The sequence below is a fragment of the Borostomias antarcticus genome, assembly GCF_949987555.1.
Source record: "Borostomias antarcticus genome assembly, chromosome: 4".
Lineage (NCBI taxonomy): Eukaryota > Metazoa > Chordata > Actinopteri > Stomiiformes > Stomiidae > Borostomias > Borostomias antarcticus.
Window position 1 is genome coordinate 35884924 of NC_140237.1, and position 7500 is coordinate 35892423.

Sequence of the window (7500 nt, forward strand, 5' to 3'; positions counted from 1 at the left end):
CACACACACACACAAACACACACACACAAACACACACACACACACACACACACACCATTACGCCAGTCATTAAAGTATCTATCTATCTATCTATCTATCTATCTATCTATCTATCTATCTATCTATCTATCTATCTATCTATCTATCTATCTATCTATCTATCTATCTATCTATCTATCTATCTATCTACAGTCTGTAATGTGTGTGTGTGTGTGTGTGTGTGTGTGTGTGTGTGTGTGTGTGTGTGTGTGTGAGAGAGACATTGCATTTAATGGAGGAAGTCAGTGTAGCCTACTACTACCTGCCAGAAATCACAAGTGCATCTCCTTTCTAAACAAGTGACTAAGAGCATATTAGTGCTAAAGCCAAAGTGCATGAGTAGCAAAATATACAATAGATGCTTAAGATCCACATGCACACACACACACACACACACACACACACACACACACACACACACACACACACACCAACGATAAGAAGAAGATGCAAAAGCCTAGAGGAATAACACCAGATGGGTCTGCCGCAGTGACTTCTGGTCTCTTTGGAATTCAGTCAGTCGCATTCCTTATAGCCAGTCCCCTGGCGCCATCTAGTGTTGAAAATAGTTCATCAAATGGATAGTCTACTGTATACAGTACTATCTATCTATCTATCTATCTATCTATCTATCTATCTATCTATCTATCTATCTATCTCTCACTACACACACGCACGCACACACAGTTTTTATTATTATATATTCAAGATAGTATGCATATATTATAAATAAAGCTTTGATTGATTGATTGATTGATATATTCATATATTCAAGAATGAGTTGACCGTTATCAGATGAAATCAAAACAGACCTGCAAATCACAAGTTCTAGACATCATAGGATGGCTGCTGCCGATGTCCTTCCTGTCAGCGTGGCGCCAGGCAGAGCTTGTGTCGAGGCGGCGCTGTCTTAGAGGGGTGTCACCTCCCAACAGAGGCCACGGTAGACGCGATCCAAAATCCAATCCCGCCCCAGCTGACTTTACCTGCGATATTCGTTAAAGTCATTGCGTCTCTGCACAATGATGATCGTAGGAATGTGAAATTTCCAATTCAGTTTGTAGCCAACATATTCCATGTAACAAATATTTGCTGTAATATTTGTTGTAATAAATAAATAAATAAATACATATCACATCACTGTACGTATAGGCTACAACTCAGAGCCCTGACCTCCCTGGGGCCCTAAGCAAAGTTCTGCTAAGGGGCCCTCCTACCTGACCCGTGAGACATGGAAACCTTTTTCTATTGACCCCCCCCCCCCCCCTTGGAGCAGCATGGCCAATTTTGCCGCTACCCTTGTGGTCCGGTAACTAGCTGATGCAGATGAAATGGCCTGTTAGACCGCTGAGCTACTGACGGCTGCCAAGGATAAGTACTTACTGAGCCTGTGGTATCTGTAGTAGCTGGTTGTACTGGGCCTGTAGTATCTGTAGTAGCTGGCTATACTGGGCCTGTGGTATCTGTAGTAGCTGGTTGTACTGGGCCTGTAGTATCTGTAGTAGCTGGTTGTACTGGGCCTGTGGTATCTGTAGTAGCTGGTTGTACTGGGCCTGTGGTATCTGGCTGTACTGGGCCTGTAGTATCTGTAGTAGCTGGTTGTACTGGGCCTGTGGTATCTGTAGTAGCTGGTTGTACTGGGCCTGTAGTATCTGTAGTAGATGGCTGTACTGGGCCTGTGGTATCTGTAGTAGCTGGCTGTACTGGGCCTGTGGTGTCTGTTAGCTGGCTGTACTGGGCCTGTAGTATCTGTAGTAGCTGGTTGTACTGGGCCTGTGGTATCTGTAGTAGCTGGTTGTACTGGGCCTGTAGTATCTGTAGTAGCTGGTTGTACTGAGCCTGTGGTATCTGTAGTAGCTGGCTGTACTGGGCCTGTAGTATCTGTAGTAGCTGGTTGTACTGGGCCTGTAGTATCTGTAGTAGCTGGCTGTACTGGGCCTGTGGTATCTGTAGTAGCTGGCTGTACTGGGCCTATAGTAGCTGGCTGTACTGGGCCTGTAGTAGCTGGCTGTACTGGGCCTGTGGTAGTACTGGCTGAGGCTGGATGTGGATGAGCTTGTACTAGCTGATGATCCAGCATCTCCTTTACCAACAAACTTCAGCATACTGTAGCACCTGTAAATTATAGGTAACAATGCTATTATTAATTGTATTATCTTATTCATTTAATGAACTGCATTGCTGCAATATGGATAGGCCTATCCCTAGTGAAAAACTATTACACAAGTACACTTAATACATGTACTTCAACGTAGATAGCTAACATTATCTAGCTAACTTATTTGGCCACACAGCGTAAATATTCGTGGAACAGATCGGGTAACGTTAGCTATTACCTATGGAGGGACGAATGTAAACCCTTGCATCTGTAAAATAAAAGCTCAGTTTTACCAGATTTAGCACTAACACACATTGAACAATTTCCATATGTCACTTTTTTCCACATTTAGTGTGAAATTTGTGTAAAATAAGGTAACGTTTTTCACAGTTGATGTTTTGTAGCCTAGTAATTATTTGATAGTTAAATGTTAAATGTAAATGTTAAATCTAAATGTAAATGTTAAATCTAGGCTAAATGTTAAATCTAAATGTTAAATCTAAATGTTAAATCTAAATGTTAAATCTAAATGTTAAATCTAAATGTTAAATCTAAATCTAAATGTTAAATGTAAATGTTAAATGTTAAATGTTAAATGTAAATGCTAAATCTAAATGTTAAATCTAAATGTTAAATCTAAATGTTAAATCAATCTATATCTAAATGCAAAATCTAAATGTTAAATCTAAATGTACACTTTACATTCGGAAAGCTAATATGCAAATGTGCTGCGCCCGCCGCCGTAGGACGTGGTTTGCGCTGCGCTCACCGCTGGCTTCTTTGCTGAACCCAGCGGTGAACCCAGCGGTGAGCCCAGCGGTGAGCCCAGCGGTGAGCCCAGCGGTGAACCCAGCGGTGAGCCCAGCGGTGAGCCCAGCGGTGAGCCCAGCGGTGAACCCAGCGGTGAGCCCAGCGGTGAGCCCAGCAGTGAGCGCAGCGCAAACCACGTCCTTCGGCGGAGGGCGCAGCAAATTTGCATATTATCTTTCTGAATGTAAAGCGTACATTTAACATTTAGATTTAAAGTCGCACTGAAACGGACGTTTGAGATCATCTAACTTCCGTAGTTTGACGTATTTCCGACGCAAACAAGCTATGAGGGTGGGACATATGTTTAGAGGAATTTGATTGGAACATTGACAAGTGGACGGGTTTTAAGAACTTTAGACAGATTCGATAGAATGATGTGAGTGTGATGAGTGTTGATTGACGGGTGTAATGGTGCGTTCGTTTATAACTGGGAGGTGCAAATTGCTACTTGCTACTAGGAATGATTAAATAAAACACTGCATGAACTCACACTTCCTCGTCGCAAATTCGGATGTGTTTCTCAGCCCCCAGTTGCTCGAATGCACTAGATATAACTAGGTAACTGTGATATAATGGTATATAGATATAACTAGGTAACTGTGATATAATGGTATATAGATATAACTAGGTAACTGTGATATAATGGTATATAGATATAACTAGGTAACTGTGATATAATGGTATGTAGATATAACTAGGTAACTGTGATATAATGGTATATAGATATAACTAGGTAACTGTGATATAATGGTATATAGATATAACTAGGTAACTGTGATATAATGGTATATAGATATAACTAGGTAACTGTGATATAATGGTATATAGATATAACTAGGTAACTGTGATATAATGGTATATAGATATAACTAGGTAACTGTGATATAATGGTATATAGATATAACTAGGTAACTGTGATATAATGGTATGTAGATATAACTAGGTAACTGTGATATAATGGTATATAGATATAACTAGGTAACTGTGATATAATGGTATATAGATATAACTAGGTAACTGTGATATAATGGTATATAGATATAACTAGGTAACTGTGATATAATGGTATATAGATATAACTAGGTAACTGTGATATAATGGTATATAGATATAACTAGGTAACTGTGATATAATGGTATATAGATATAACTAGGTAACTGTGATATAATGGTATATAGATATAACTAGGTAACTGTGATATAATGGTATATAGATATAACTAGGTAACTGTGATATAATGGTATATAGATATAACTAGGTAACTGTGATATAATGGTATATAGATATAACTAGGTAACTGTGATATAATGGTATATAGATATAACTAGGTAACTGTGATATAATGGTTTATAGATATAACTAGGTAACTGTGATATAATGGTATATAGATATAACTAGGTAACTGTGATATAATGGTATATAGATATAACTAGGTAACTGTGATATAATGGTATATAGATATAACTAGATAACTGTGATATAATGGTATATAGATATAACTAGATAACTGTGATATAATGGTATATAGGTCGAATGCACACAGGTCGGAGGTAGGTATTTTGCCACTTGCGACTTGCCACCTCCGACCACAAACGAACGCACCATTAGTGTTGATTGACGGGTGGATGTTGTGAGATTATTGGCCTAAAATCTAAGGTACCTGTTGTCGTCATTGCACGTGACCTACCGTTTTCCAGGAAGTAAGAAATGATATACTTTGATACAACAAAAGTAGAATTTTGTAAATTTTTTGGCATACATTGTTGAATAGGTGAACACTATGACTAATTATGTGAACCAAAATGGGACAGAATGCTTTTTTCATTTCAGTGCGACTTTAACATTTATATTTACATTTATATTTAACATTTATATTTTGCATTTAGATATAGATTTATATTTAACATTTCTATTTAACATTTATATTTAGCATTTCTATTTAACATTTGTATTTATATTTAACATTTATATTTAACATTTATATTTAGCATTTAACATTTAGATTTGGCATTTAGATTTAACATTAAGGCTACATGTAACATTTAACATTTACATTCAACATTTCTTTTTAGCATTTCTATTTAACATTTAGATTTAGATTTAACATTTAGATTTAACATTTAACTATCAAATAATTACTAGGCTACAAAACATCAACTGTGAAAAAGGTTACCTTATTTTACACGAATTTCACGCTAAATGTGGAAAAAAGTGACATACGGAAATTGTTCAATGTGTGTTAAACCAGCTAAATCTGGTAAAACTGAGCTTTTATTTTACAGATGCAAGGGTTTACATTCGGCGCCCCATAATTAGCCTACCGACACATTTCCGAACTGCATAATAATAATAAGTAAATAATAAGCTTTATAATCAGCTTTGCACGTTGTGGCGTTTCTCAAACCGTACACAACATTTCACTCTCACATTTGTCAGGAACAAAGTCACAGAACAGCCCTGGAGTCTGACAAGCAGAAGACACGCAGACCAAGAGATGCGCTGCTGAACCCATGTTCTGAGCCCATGTTCTGAGCCCATGTCCTGAGCCCATGTCCTGAGCCCATGTTCTGAGCCCATGTCCTGAGCCCATGTCCTGAGCCCATGTCCTGAGCCCATGTTCTGAGCCCATGTTCTGAGCCCATGTTCTGAGCCCATGTTCTGAGCCCATGTTCTGAGCCCATGTTCTGAGCCCATGTTCTGAGCCCATGTTCTGAGCCCATGTTCTGAGCAGGTTAGACAGACAGACAGACTAACTTACTGGGATGCGCTGAAAGCTAACAACCAACTAAACGTTATCTTTAGCCACTGTTATTTGCTGACATCAAACTTGGAGAGGAGATAACGCAAGTTTACCTGATTGCTGTTCCCGCAATTCAGTCTCATGCTTTTTCCCCTCTTTTCTTTGCCCGAAATGTAACTCCGCTTCATCTTCTCATAGTTATAACTGATTGACACCTGCTTTGGCCCGAGAGGAGGGGAAGGCGGGGCCCTACGCAACCTGCGTAGTGAGCGTATAGGAAGGAGAGGAGGGGAAGGCGGGGCCCTACGCAACCTGCGTAGTGAGCGTATAGGAAGGAGAGGAGGGGAAGGCGGGGCCCTACGCAACCTGCGTAGTGAGCGTATAGGAAGGAGAGGAGGGGAAGGCGGGGCCCTACGCAACCTGCGTAGTGAGCGTATAGGAAGGAGAGGAGGGGAAGGCGGGGCCCTACGCAACCTGCGTAGTGAGCGTATAGGAAGGAGAGGAGGGGAAGGCGGGGCCCTACGCAACCTGCGTAGTGAGCGTATAGGAAGGGCCGCTTCTGCTACAACTCCCTTAGCCAGGAATTTGTTCTCTATAGCTGCTGCATGTGTTCTACAACCTGGCCACATCTAAACCAATCAGCTGCTTTGAATGTTTCCTATGAGTCTTTATCCTACCATTAAACTAATCTATCATGTGTGTTCTTTATCCTACCATTAAACTAAGCTATCATGCGTGTTCTTTATCCTACCATTATACTAAGCTATCATGTGTTCTTTATCCTACCATTAAACTAAGCTATCATGTGTTTCCCAGCTGCAGTCTTGAAAACATGCCGCATCATGTCAGATGGAGCTGACAGTAGATGGGGTTCAGACAGACAACCATACTCGTGTGGTACACTAGAAAGCTACATTGACCATGTATAGAGGCATACTCTCGTGATGAGCTAGACCTGCCCCAGACTGTGATCTCTGGTGAGAACACTTCTATACATCCTCAATGCACCGTGGCCCTGGCATGCTGTGCTTGGGGGCTCCTCTTTGTGGCAGCGCAACCTGGACACGTGCGCCGGTCTTCATTCCCATTCCAGTCCCCAAGGAAGTAGGACTGGTTCACCATCAGCTCAGACTCAGCTCACTGAGCATTACTACAGAGATACGACTGGTTTTTATGACCAGAAATCACAGGGACACGCCCTCCTCGCCAGCCTCACTGAGGTACTGTGAAAACCATTAGCCCGGCGTTTTAATATAGTACAAGCAACAATACAGTTTTAGTATAGTACAACCAGCAACAATATTCACTTGTTTTATTCAAAGAATGAAATATGATTCTGGCGATGAGACATCTCCCATTAAGCAGCTCATAAAATAGAACATGATCTGTCCTTTATTGTGAGACAATATGACCTTATTTGGCTGTTAGGCCTACATGTTCCATAGAGCGTGGTGAAAGCACAGGGATATACATGCTGTTGGATGACGAGGAATAGTCGAGAGGAAGAATCTCATTTATTAGATTAATACCAGAGATGAAAAACACATTTGTACAAATGAAAACTGTCATGATGATGTCTTCAATGGTTCAGGACAAATATCCACTATTGTGCAATCTGGGAATATGGAGGAATACAAAGTGCTTGATATGAGACATGAGTGGCCTTCCAACATTTACAGTATATAAGTATAACAATTTTTTATTTAAAAAAAACATGTACAAAAAGATTCATGAACACAATAGGTAGGCTACTTGCAGATGATTAAAAAAATGCATCACCATGGCAACAGTGTGAATACACAGTTAAAACAGT

At 40.2% G+C, this 7500-nt stretch overlaps 1 protein-coding gene across 1 annotated transcript in view; it reads right to left on the bottom strand.

The window, feature by feature from the left end:
* Nucleotides 1-7183: 7183 nt before the first annotated feature.
* kif7 (kinesin family member 7) overlaps nt 7184-7500 on the bottom strand; it is a 29985-nt gene continuing 29668 nt past the window's right edge. Inside the window, exon 20 of the mRNA XM_084436572.1 lies at nt 7184-7500. This exon is cut by the window's right edge and continues 489 nt beyond it. The gene's annotated coding sequence lies outside the window, so the exon portion shown is untranslated.